General features: G+C 41.7%; 1 protein-coding gene across 2 annotated transcripts in view; it reads left to right on the top strand.

Annotated features, from left to right (window-relative positions):
* The window catches only part of MCTP1 (multiple C2 and transmembrane domain containing 1), a 216180-nt gene that overhangs the window by 136982 nt on the left and 65331 nt on the right, over positions 1–13867 (top strand). The gene's annotated exons all lie outside the window — the stretch shown is intronic.

Below are 13867 nucleotides of genomic sequence, written 5' to 3'. Positions count from 1 at the left end.
CTGCATGGTTAACAAGGAAAGCTGACTTGTTTCTGAAGGCCCTGCTTCAATTTGTCATGTCAGTGGCCAAGTTAGAAAGGCACTTGCTGTCCATAGCAAATGCTTTTATTGTAACTTATAAGGCAAGGGAGTAATATCCCAGCTTGGGGCACCCAAGGAAAGCAGGACCACATCATGACTGACTGTTGTCAAAACAGAGCATATACTGCATAGACACGAGAAGGAAAAACATTAACCCAAGGAAAGGAGGCAACTCCATCTAATACAAATTTGAAAAAATCTTGGTTTAGTAATAGTTTATTTTTTTACTTTGCTATTGCATCCTCACAACTCTACATATTTTTACATCAGGTATTTTACATGCAGATTGTATGCATCTATATATTTGTGTAGCAAGGAAAAATTACAGGTGTACACAGGCATGGCTGGTAGGTTTGGGTTTTTTTCGTTTATATTACTTTCTCTTTTTCAGTTCTCACCATGTGGAAGAATGAGGCTACATTTATTTCCTACCTAAGCATGATAGAAACTGTTCAGCTGTTTGTCTGGAGGATGAGCTGCAAATTTTATTTTTTAACTTTTTCATAGTTAGATAACAAAAGATAGAAATCTGTTGGATTCTGTGATGGAAAGATTACAGAGAAATATATATATATATTCCTCTACAACAGATTCCCCTAAACTTTTAAAATCTCAAGGGTATAAACAATTACCTTATGATAAACTTACACTAAAATGGCAATAGATCAATTTTGCTCTTTTCTATTCTGTCTTCCTGCTTTTTTTAGGTGAACTGATTGGTCTTTAAGAATTATTCAGAAGATAAATATTATGTAGCATGTGGTATGACAGTGCAAAACTTACATTTCACAGATATAAATATCTTAGGAATAGTATCTTAAGAAAAATAAGCATTTTCAATGTTTGAAGTAATTTAAAGTTTACCTGGTAATCGATTTAAAAATTTTCCGTTCCATGATGACATTTACCTGTTAGAGCAAACTCTTTTTTAGTAAAGGACAGACTCAGTACATGTGAATGTGTTTACCTGAAATATACCTTCTTCTGGGGAATAATATAATCTATTATCAGGAAAGTCCACTGAGCAAACAACATGCAATTTGTCACTGTCAAGACATAACATCAAATTTTTGAAGGAAAAAATGGGAATGCAATCATGAGCTTTCATGAGGTATTGTAGTCCTTCTTTTAATGTATTTTTCTTTTTGAGTTCTGACATGGATAAACATTATTGACATAGTGTTTTAGAGGATTACTGGTACTACTTTTTTCTCCTATGTGAAAAACCCACAGCTGAATTATGTTCTCATAAGGCTATTTCTACCTCAGGATTGGCCTGTGTTTGATTCTCGACTCGCTTACACCCTTTTAAATCAAATTTTAGGTATTTTGTTGCTAAGGCTAGTTTGGTGGGGCAGATTGACGGTTGGGGAAAAAGAATTACATGTTTTCAGCAATGAGGCTTTCATTCATTTAGGGTTCTGACAGGATATTGAAGTCACTGCTTTCTGGATTCCTGTCATTGGAAAGGCGTGGCTGGGTTTCCACCACCACATGCCTTTCTGTCATTTGTGTTTGTTGTCCCCACTAAGAAAGGGGTTTCCATTTCCTGCTGTTGGGGTGCTGTTGCCTGAAGTAGAGTTGTGAGTTAAAGATTCGGGAGAAGACAACTGAAGAGGCCTACAGCCAATTCTTTGTCACCTGAAATAGTTAATTTTGGTGTGGTGGTTTTAGAGTGGGATGTAAACACTGCTCTGGTTTTTGCTTTCTGTTGTGTGTGTGTGTTTATATATATATATATATATATATATATATATATACACACAGAGGGGGAGAGAGAGAGATAGAAATAGCTATTAATGTATAGATATAAATAGCTGGATCCTATCCAATTAATTTTGCATTCATAAACAAAAGGTTTCTTTAACCCATCTCTATTGAGAAGGCTATTAACCAAGAGCCCCTACTGTAAAATATTCACCTATTTGAAAAACATCACAGATCTTACAGGTTACTACAAGTTCTTATGTGAAAAGCTTTTCTTATACCACTTTGTCTTGGTTTAAAAGACAAATGTCTCCCAAGGAAGGCAGGAACCTTCCTGGAATGAAGACCCCTCCTCCCAAATTACTATACTTTGAAAATCGCGGGGCTTCCAGGCAAAAATATAAGAAAAGAAATAACAGCTCTTATTAGGAAAAAAAAAAAAAAAAAGAACAAACAAGAGCACAGTAACAGAGGCCTCCCACGTGTTGAACGCTCTTTTTCTATGCTGGTGCGGTTGTGACCACGGCTGGCAGGCCGTGCTGGGGGCTCAGGCAAGGCAGAGGTGCTGCAGAGATGCTGCAGAGATGCTGCAGTGACTCACTCCTGCCCAGAACGGGCACCCCGGGGTGAGCATGGAACCTCCTCAGGGGCGATGGCAGCCTCTGACAAGAGGGAGCGGAGGAGTGATTCCCCTGAAACTCACACAGGCAGCAACTGGTTTTGGCACTACCAAGCAGCAGCAGGGAGAAGCAGAGAAAGCAGGCAAATTCTATCGGAGTGCTGAATTGTAGCGTAGCAAGGTCATGGAGCTGCATACACAAAACCCCTGTAGTGACCACTCTGCTTGATGCCCAAATGGCAGGAAAGAAGGGAGCCCTAACCCCCAGCCAAGTCTTGGGTCAGCCCCAACAACTCTCGTGGCAGTGTGACATAAGCAACCTGCCAGACCTCTCCATACCTACACTTATTCCACCACTCTCCTTGCCACAGAGGCTTTGCCCTCTTGGCCTGCTCAATGGGGTGACGGCTCCTGGCTGTGGCTGCCCTTCTGGTTTGTGTGGAGCTAGAATGGCCGTGACATCTGTCAGTTGCACTGCTGCGTTACCCACCTTTCCCTCTGACTGCGGGTGGTGCTCTTGGGGACTTTCCCTTGCCTCTGCCACAGGTATCTGGGCAGCATCCCTTCCCTCTGGGGCAGATTTTGGGGTAACTACCCAAGGCAACTAAATGGACCGTGTTGAATAAACTTAGCAAAAACATCATCAAGAATATGGTATCTTTAGCATCTGTGGGGAATTTAAACCCGTCAAAAGTTCTTGTGGTTGGCCTGAAAAGGTGGATGAAAGACTGGAAGAAAACACCCCTCTGCGTTCCACCCCCAAAACAAGTACCACGAACCCCCAGTGCCAGCATCTTGGGCTGTGGTAGTTAGATAGCCACATGCACACAGTCCAAAAGAGGTTTACAAGCACTGCATTACTCACCAAACTGACCTATTCTACAAACTTGTTGAGAGCCACAATGGCATTAGTTTTGGGGCCCATCTGCAAATGGATCTGCAAATGGAAAAAACATGAACATGATCAATTGCCAACTGAACTGGGGTAAGGTGGACCATCGTGATTCCTAATGAGGTTGCTGTAACAAGTACACAAATGGGTTACCCAAGAACTGTTATCCTCTTTTTAACCTTTTCTCTCGAACCACACATTAGGTGCTAATTAATTTCTTGGTTTAAAAGACAAATGTCTCCCAAGGAACCTTCCTGGAATGAAGACCCTTCCCTCTGATTTATTCTTACTTCAGAAATTATGGAGGTTTCCAGCAAAAACATAGAAAACAATAGTGACAGTTCTTTACTAGACTATATATGTATGTAACAGAGCAGAATGAGCAGCAAAATAGACCCAGGAGTTTCCAGTTAATGCAGATTTCCCTGTGGCACGTGGTGATTCCCAGGGCGATGGTGGCTTGGCCCAGTGTGGGGAAAGGAAGGAAAATGGCACCTTTTGCTCACTCACAGGCAGCATGTGACCTCAGCACCACTGCCAGCAGCAGCAGCAGCAGCTGGGGAAGGCAGGCAGATGCGATTGTAGTGCTGAGCTGCAGCGCTGCAATATCCCTGGCCTAGCACACAGCCTCTGCAGCACACCCCAGTCACCCAGCGGAAGGGAGCAAGGCAGGACGGAAGGACAGACCCACACCCGGGGAAGTCTCGGGCAGAGCAGGTAACTTTTCAGGTGGTGTGCTCATCCTCCTGAACCGTGGGGGGAAGAGGGATGCCAGCTTCCCCCACTGCCTCCACACACAAGGTCGCTCCTTGTGAGTCTTAAACATTCAGTAACAATCTTGGGGCCTGGGGGATCTGGGATACCTTATTCTTATGAGATGTCCCCAGGACACATATATGTTGAAGGATGCACTTTTTATTTCAGGAGCGTTGGCAGTAATGAGATTTTTGTTTTCAGTAGATTTAGATTTTTTTTTAGATTCTTATTCAGTAAGCAGTCTTGTTCTCCTTGTTCCCCCCCAAAAAATGCACAGGATACACTTACATTTGCTGGGGTCTCAAGCCTGAAGTGAGTGCCAGGCACCTTGACTATTGTTGGCAAGACAGCAGGCTCAGGCTGAGTGCAATGCTGCTGAACATTGAAAGAGAGGTGCCTGCAGACTGGCTCAAGCTGGCTCAAACTGTGGCCACACTTCTGTAGCTATTACTTTTTGAAGGTGCAGAGGCCAACACCAGCTGAGCACATTCCGAAAGTGCCACAGATACTACCTCAGTTTTCTTTGGATGAGTTCAGTGACCCCTTCTCAATATTCTTGGTTTGCAGTTGGGCTAAAACGTTTTGTGGGTGTGTGAGCAATCTTCAGCTGCTTTTTTTTCCAGTATATCTATTTTATTACACTTCAGTAGTATCTGTGAACTGTCAATGAAATAACTAAACTCATGTTAGCAGGCCAGAAATGTGTGAGATCTCTGGAGTAATTTCAATTACTATTTAAAAGTAGTACAGACTCATAAGACATGTAGCTGTGAACATTTGGAGATATGCTTCCTTGTCCTACTTTTGATATGATGAGTTATTTTCCTTGTGTTTGAATATCTGTGTGTGTTAAGAAAGAATAAACTATGAAATGGCATCATGGTTTCTCTTATAACAAAAAAGATAGAAAAAGAGGATTAATTTTGGGGAAAAGAGAAGAAGAGGAAAGGAAAGACATGCTAGATGGTTTCAGGTCAAATTGTTTTCACATGTAGATTATATAATTTTTAAAAAAATACCAATCACATGCAGTAATGCCAATCTGCTTCCTACCAGAATTTTAAATCACAATAACTTATACCTCAGCAGCCAGTTTTGTTGGTAAAGGAACCACTCTATTTACACAAGTTAACCTATTATGCAAAAAAAAAAATCTTGATTGTAACTTGAAGCAGAGTCTATTAGTATAGACTTTGTCAAAAGCAGCTTCAAAATCAAGAAAGGAACTGTACCTTTTGATTATTTTTCATAAAGAAGCATTCACTTCTTTATGCTGCCTTGTTATTCACTAAGCCATCAAGTGAATCTGCGCCTGTTTATATCACAACTACTTTAATTTCATATAATTTTTTTTCTTTCTTCTCAGTCTGAGCATTTATAAAGCCCTTTCTTTTCCTAATCTAAGCAATGCAAGACCTAAATCAATCCTAAGTGGCTACCATTTTTCACAGTGTGATGTATGGCTGTGTGTTAATTAGATTATTCCCTGATGTGTGGCCTAGTGTTTGTGGTAACTTTCAGTATGCATAGCTGTGTTTATTTTCACATACTGAGGCAAATTCTCAGTGTCTTCAAATTAGCTCCTTGCAGGTGTCTTTCCTGAGCTAATCTTGACAGACTCTCCCTGCCAGATATGCCCATCTTCAAGAGCAGGAGAGCACTACACATGCAGGAACCTCTGTGCTTGGGGCTGTATGCAAATTTAATGCCCAGCTCATGTTTGTTTCTCTTACATGGATGACATATTTTAACAATAACTTTTGCATTTCCCCATGGAAATCCCATTGTTTTACTGTATATGTGTGAGCACATGTGCTCATTTACTCTCTATGTGTTTGAATATGATACTGCAACCTATACTTATAAATAAATACGTATAAACCCTTTCTGTATATTAGTATATAGTTAAAATGAGTGAGAAATCTTGTATCAAGAATGAGTTGTCAAACAGCTCTTTATCAGAGATGTAGCTAGATCCCAGAGAGACTTACCAGATACTAAAAACATAGAGGGTGGAAAATGTGATAAACAAGAAATTGACACTGAAAGTAATTCTACAGCACTTGGGGTTTCATGCAAAAAGCAAGTGCATAGGAAATAAGCTTTTGGTTTCTGATGTTCAAAGCAAATACAGTCAGAGTGAATGATATTCCAGCAACTGCATATAGAACTTTCTCCAGATATGTCACAGTTTTCGTGACTTACACGAATTCTCTCTGCTGCTACAAATTTTGAAAGAACTGGGAGTAGCTGAAGAGCTATTAGCTGTTTTCTGCTTTTTAAGGGCAGTAATCACAGTGTGAGTACTTGGACACCAACATCTGTATGTAAGCATTGAAATAAAAATTGTCTTGGCTGTCAAGGGCACAGCAGAGCACAACAGCACTCCCTCCTTCTTAGTCTTTGTGTGCAGACATGCCTCTTTCTGAAAGGAATTACTCAAGGAGGAGATTCATCGTTGTCCCAAATGGGACATTTTTCCCAGTCTGCAAAACCAGCTTTCAGTTATGCTAGTTTATATATTTAAAGTCAGGTTGTACAAAAGTCACTCTTCATAAGAAATTTGAAACATAAATTCCAGACATATGAATAGAGGTATTAAAGATATTTTAATACAGGGAATTCATATAGACAGTAAATACTGTTTTACTGATTTTTTTACAAGAATTGTTTTTCTTTAGATATCATGGTCTATCAGTAGGCTAAAGTTGTGTTTCAATAAATCTTTTCTTCTCTGCTAGTGATCATTCACAATGCATTTGGGGGGCTTAAAAAGGCATCCTTATAAACAAACTATTTTTTACTTTAATGTACTACTAGAAAACTCATTCTGCTCCTTTTTTCTGCTTGAGATGGGAATAACAATTTCATGTTAGTGGTGTGTAGAAGAAAAACAACAGAAAACACCTGCCTACTTACGTATTCAAAGACTGACATCACAGTTCAGTAATTCAAACAATTGTCTTTTTATTCTTAAAACCAAAATTGCTATTTGTATGAAGAAATATAACTAAACCTATGTGTAGATGCTATATATATATATGTGTGTGTGTGTGTGTGAATCTGTAGATGGTGTATATACGTATATGTAAAATATTTTTTTTCTTTACCTTCTGATACTCCCTGCTCTGGAATTATATTAAAGATAATTAAAGAGAGTATCCCATAATTGAGGTATATTAAATATGTTATACCTCAGCAAGTTTAATGTTGTTTCACAAATAATGAATAATAGGTAATAGTATTGAACATTATGTGATAAAATGACAGGAATGAAAGAAGTTATATAATTATCTGGTGAGGTTTGGACACTCCCATTATTTTTTAACTTCATGCATTAATCAGTTTTAGAACATAAGGAGTAGACACAGCTTTCCAAAACATCTGTTGCTTCAGCATATTTTTATATTCACTGGTGCTACTTCTCTTTTTTGTTTCATGAGATGCCTTCCTTTGTTTCAGATTGTATTTCTTCTCTTTCTTACTTGCAAGGGACTCATTAATGTTAGAGTGAAAATGTCTCAACTTTGGATTTTATTCCGAACTGTTGTTCAAAAATCTGTTGTTTAAATGGAAAAGAAAATGTGCACATGCCTTGGCAGCAACAGCATGTGCCCACGTGCACAGCAAGCACCCGTGGCTGGTGCGGCAGGAGGAGGGTGAGCAGGGGCTCTGTCTCTCGGCAGGCTACCACACCGAGGGGTGGAGAGGAGCTCTGTCTCTCGGAGTGCTTCCCCAGGGAGCCTCCTGGGCTGGAGAGAGCCTTTAAAACCTTTGTCACTGGCAGGACTTGTCCAGGCCACTTTCCCCAAGGGTGGAGAGAACTCCTTCCTGCTGTTAGGGGAGCTTCTCCAGACGACCCAAGGATTTCCTTGGACAGCTGGACTGTGGGAGGGGCTGTGCGGTAAATAAGAAATCATGGAGAGCATCACCCCGGCCCCGGGCCTTGCCTTCTCTCACTCACTCCTTGCTGGCCCTTTTTGCCCAGCCTTTGCTGTCACAACACTGCCCTTGCCCTTGGCCCTTGCCTCTTGCCTGTGCTCGTCCACCTGTAGCCCATGTAATCATCCCTGCCCACTGCCCTGCTGCCCCCCTGTTTGGTGCCTCTGCCCACCGTGCTGCCCATGGCTGCCCTGCCGCCCTTCCTGCCTCTGTCCTGCCCAAACAGCACGTCACCCACTGAGCATCTTGCCACTCGTGGAGTTGGTCCCTTCATTTGCTTCTGCCTCTGCTGTCTCCACAAATGAGGCCAATTTCTTTCTCCAGATCAATACACTTTTCACAGGTGTGATATCGACCTTGCTTATGTCTAATTTCACCCTAGAAATCTTAGGAATCCCCCTCCATCCTTACTTTGGGATGGGACATTGTCTTTTATTGTGCTCTGTGATAACTTGCTAGTCTTCATACTGTAAATTGTTACCTTCCATAGTCAGGGTTTCCAGCATATAGATCTACAGTAGACTGTACATTAGCATGTATTTAGAGGTTTGATGGTAAAGATGTGTGGTAGTGTGGAAGAAAATACAATCAGACACACTGAGGTGTAGCCATATCTTGTGTGATTTGATGGTGAGGGGAGGCTCATGACATGCTGTCTCATGAAGTTTTCGTACAAGTTTCCAAATTTAACCACCAGTTAGTTAACCATAGATACAGGGCGAAAACAAAACTGCCATGACTTCTTAATGTGATTTTATGCATTCCAAAATTATGTAGGAAAAAGAAGGATACCCTAAAAAAGCAAAAGGAGCCCCGTCTGTAAAATGGAGAGTTGTTTTACTTTCAATGAGTAAATGTTATATATTATTTTTACCTAGGCAAAAAAATGCGAAGTAGTAGATAGATTTGATAATTTGTCTCATTTCTATGAAAAGATGTAAATAATCAATTGGAAGAACTGAGGAATGAAACCTCATCCAATTGCTGAATATATGTGGCCCAAAGGACCTATGTAAAGGTGTATAAATGGAATTAAAAAACATGCGTAGCAGAGATCGCTGTGCTATATTATCAAAGAGTTGTACCTAAATGTGTATATAAACTGTGCACATAATGTATATTTCTCTTTTTATCTGGAGCTCTTTCATTTGTCTTTCAGATTGGTATGCGTTCCTCTTGGTGCTATTACGTGTTTATTTCAGTTATGGTGATTTCCGCATCACCGGTATTTAGAAAAAAAGGAATTGTGGACTAAGACACCAATATGTCTTTACTGGTAAAATTTCCCTAAGTGTTTTCAAAGATCCAATAAGTTTCATTCTTTTAGGATGTGAAAAGAGACAAGAGAATCCTGATAGTTTTTTGCTTTTGGTTGAACCATACAGCCCTTTAAAGAGGACAACAGCTTTTGTGATTGTCTCAAATCTCTATAGAGACTTTTTCCAGTAACTAAATTCCTGTTCTGGTTATATACCCAAATTCCTTTTTTCTGCCTGATATTTATCATTGATTATTTCAGAAATGCTGTCTGCAGTTAAGATTTGTCTATAATTTTTGTCAATTGCTTATGTCTTCTGTGAGTCATAGAATTCTGAGGTTGAAACTTCATTGAGTTGCATTCAGTGTAGTCATGTGGTTAATTTGTTTCTAACATACAAACATAAAATTATGTCCTTATCCTAAAATATTTGCAACACTGTATTCCTGTATGTTTAAATTTATTAGGACTTCCAAAAATGATCAATCAAATGCTGGTGTTTTGCCTGTCGTTTTCTGCTTGTGCACATATGGAAATATCTCTAGCTTGCACCAAAAGAGATTTACATTGTGTATTAGAAAAATCGCTTAAAAAAAAGGGCTCTCAAACACTTTAACAGGTCGCCCAGGACACTGATGAAAGTATTTAAAGGACATGTAGATATGGCACCTCTCTAACTATGGTACATGGTTTAGTGGTGAACTTGGCTGTGCTGGGTTAAGAGTTGGACGTGATGATCTTAAAGGTGACCTAAATGGTTCAGAGATTTTACGTTGGCCCAAGACGCCCACCACAGCCTCTCCATCACTGCCCACCACAGCTGGACATGGAAGAGGAAATATAACAAAAGGCTCAAGGGTCAGCATCATTAAGCAATTATTGTCACAGGCAAAAGAGATTCAACTAGGGTCTAAAATTAGTTTTTATTAGAATTTATTGACAATTAAATTAGAGTAGGTTAATGAGAAGTAAAAGCATATCTTAAAACACCTTCCCTTTCCCTTCTCCATGGGCTCAACTCCACTCCCAAATTGCTCCACTGGGATGGGAATAGGGACTGCAGTAATTTCATAATACGTGATTTTTGCCACTCCTTCCTCCTTAAGCAGAAGATTGCTCACACTCTTTTTAATTCCTCACACTTCTACAGCAGACAGTCCTCCACAAATTTCTCCAGTGTGAATCTACTGGATATGATCAGATTTTCTTAGTGGGCAGGCTACAGAGGTGGCTTCTATGATTAGCTGCTGGAAGTTACAGACCCATGGAGAGAGGAACTCTTGCTGGAGCTGGTTTCCTGGTAGGACTTCTGACCCTGTGGAGGACCCATGTTGGAGCAGGCTGTGCCTGAAGGATTGCACCCTGTGGAAGAGTGACCCACATTGCAGCAGTTTGTGAAGGTGCCTGTGGGAAGGCACTGGAGGAGTTTGTGGAGAACTGTCTCCTGTGGGACAGACCCCATGCTGGAGCAGGGGAAAGACTCTTCTCCTGGAGCAGTGACAGAACCTGTGATGAACTGGCTGCAATCTCCATTCCTCATCTTCCTGCACTGCTGAAGGGGAAGAGGTGGAGCTTGGGAAGGAGGGAGGGGTGGGGAAAAGTGTGCTTAAGATTTAGTCTACTTCTCATTATCCTACTTTGATTTTGTTAGTAATAAATTATATTGATATCCCCATGCTGAGTCTGTTTTGCCTGTGATGATGTTTTGTGAGTAATCTCTCCCAGACCTTGTTTCTACCCACAAACTCTTTTGTTATGTTTTCTCTCCCCTGTCCAGTTGCAGAGGGAGTGATTGAGCAGCTTCAGTGGGTGCCTGGCATCCAGCACAGTCAACCCACTACAGGGTATTGGACTGCAGTTCTTTACAAACTGCTCCAGTGTGGCTCTCTTCCAAGAGGTACAGCCCTCCAAGGCACAGACTTGCTCCAGCATGGGTCCCTTCCCTGGGTATTGAAGTGCTCTGCTGTAGGGTCCTCCATGGTGGATACTTGCTCCACTGTGGACTTCCACGGACTTCAAAGACAGCCTGCCTCACAGCTGGCTGCAGGGGAAGTTTTGCTCATGCATACATACATATATAACTGGAGTACCTGTTCCTCATGCTTTTTCATGTACGTGGGTGTTTGCAGAGTATATTTACATATACTTACACATATACATATTCTCACTCTTCTCTCTGACTGTAGATGTACAGTTTTCTTCTTCACATTCTTAAGTACATTATCCCAGAGATGCTGCCACCAGCACTGATGGGCTCAGCCTTGGCCAGCGGTGAGTCCTTGCTGGAGCCAGGTAGCATTGACTAGGTTAGACAAAAGGGGAACTTCTGGCAGCATCTCACAGAAGCCACACTTGCAGTCACCCACTACCAAAATCTCATCCCACAAAAGTGTACAATGTGTCTATCTGGCTGCCATCTTCTGTAGATTTTTTTTTTCCCCAGCAGCCTTGATGCTCTGTCCTGAAGCATCAAGAACTGCAAATGGTCCCAGGTGGAGGAGATCCCTACACAGGAGCTGCTAACTAGAAAATACCATGTATTTTTATTCTCCTCTCCAGGCAAAGAAAAGTAATAAGGATCCTGATTTGAAGCTAGAACCTGTTTGGTAAGGAAGGATAGTGTTGTTAAGTTTGAGCGAGAATTAGTGAGAAGGTTAACAATGCAGATATCCTTGTTGGAGTCTTACAGACCAGCCAACCAGGATGAAGAGGCAGGTGAACTATTCACTAAGCAGCTGACTGATAATTCACAATTGCCAGCCCTTTGCTTGTGGAAGACTTTAGCTTGCCAGATATTTGTTGGAAACTCAACACAGCAGAAAGAAGGCAGTCTGGGAGGTTCCTGGATTATGTGGAAGAGAACTTCCTGTCACAGCTGGTAAGGAAACCTACCAGGTGTGGTCCCTGCTAGACCTGCTGTTTATGAACTGAAAGTGGTGGGAGAATGCCCATCCTGAGCACAGCAACCATAAAATGATAGAGTTTTTGATTCTTCATGAAGTAAGGAGTGGGGTTAACCCAGCCCCTACCTGTTCAGGACACAGAGAGTCCCATAGGAAAGAGTCCCTGATGGTAAAGGGATCAGGAAGGGCGGAATCTTAAAAGCATAGGAGCATGCTCTATTGTTGAAAGACAAGCCATCAGGGAAGAAGACTGGTCTGACTTTTGCTGGAACATGGGATAAAAGAGCTTATGACCTTTGGAAGAAGGGGCAGGAAACCCAGGAAAAGTACAAGGATATAGTTAGGATATGTAGAGAGAAAATCAGAGGCAAAAGCTCAGCTAGAAATCAACCTGGTCACTGCTGTGAAAAATAATAAAAGTAGTTTTATAATAAATTAGCAACAAAGGGAGGTCCAAAGAGAATCTTCATCCTCTATTGAACATGGAGGGGAATTTTGTCACCAGGGATGATGGAAAGACTGAGGTACTTGATGTGTACTTTGCATCAGTGTTTAACGTAAAGACCTGTCTGTTTTCCTCAGGACAACCAGTCCCCTGCCCTGATATACAGGGACAGGGAGCAGAACAGACCCCCTGCAGTGCAGGAGGAAGTAGTGACATGCTGTGGTACTGAGACATTCACAAGTCTGTGGGGATGGATGGGATTCACCAAAGGGTACTGAGAAATCTGCCAGGAGAGCTTGCCAAGCCACTCTTCATCATTTATCATGACTTCTGGTTAACCGGGGAGGTCCCAGACAACTGGAGGTTGGCCAGTGTAGTGCCCACCTACAAGAAGGATTCAGGGAACTAGAGGGCTGTCAAACTGACCTTGGTGTTTGGGAGGGTTATGGAACAGATATCTTGAGTGCTTTCATATATCACAAATAGGACAAGCAGGGGATTAGGCCTGGCCAGCATGGGTTTAGGAAGGGCAGATCCGGCTTGATCAGTTGATCTCCTTTTATGCTGAGGTTACCAACCTAGTGGATGAGGAAAAACTGTGGATGTTGTCTACCTTGGACTTCAGTCACCCCCAGCAGTCTGCTGAGGAAGCTGTGTCCTGAGTGACCAAAAAAATGTGTATTCTGTATTTCCTCTATGTTAATCCATGTAGTCTGTTTTAACTGTCACTTTAAGATTCAGCAACCCAGGAAACTGAACTTGTGTGTTTTACACTGGGTTCCCAGAAGGGGGATCCCTTTAGAAACCAGAAACAAATGTGTGTGGAGCTCTTCTTCTGTTGTCTTCTGGCTATCTAGGGGTTGACATGGGGCAGATCTCTGAGTTGACACCAAGAAGCTGTATTTTGCAATGCAAAACTTCTCCACAGTGAACTTTGCAACAACTTTTCGCTGCTGCTGCTTTGTGCTGTGCTGTTTGGCAAGGTAGCTTTCTTTTGTTCTCCTGAGGCTTTGGAATCTCACAATACTGTTCTCTCCAGCTGCTGCACCAGGCCAGGGGAGATCAAACCCGCTGCATGAGTTCCAGCCGCTGCCCGCAGCTGCTGTGCTGTGCTGGGAAGCTTGACCATCTATCTCTCCATGAGTTCCAGCCCCTGAGGGTGGTCAGTGTTGCAGCAGCTGGGAAGTTTCTTCCAGCATCCCAGCAGTGTTGATTTGTTTTGGACAAAAAATAGTATTTTGGTTGTTGCTGTTTTTCTTTTTAG

Source organism: Ammospiza nelsoni, chromosome Z, assembly GCF_027579445.1.
Source record: "Ammospiza nelsoni isolate bAmmNel1 chromosome Z, bAmmNel1.pri, whole genome shotgun sequence".
NCBI classification, from domain to species: domain Eukaryota; kingdom Metazoa; phylum Chordata; class Aves; order Passeriformes; family Passerellidae; genus Ammospiza; species Ammospiza nelsoni.
The sequence above is the reverse complement of the archived record's forward strand: the minus strand, read 5'-3'. Positions and strand labels throughout refer to the sequence as shown.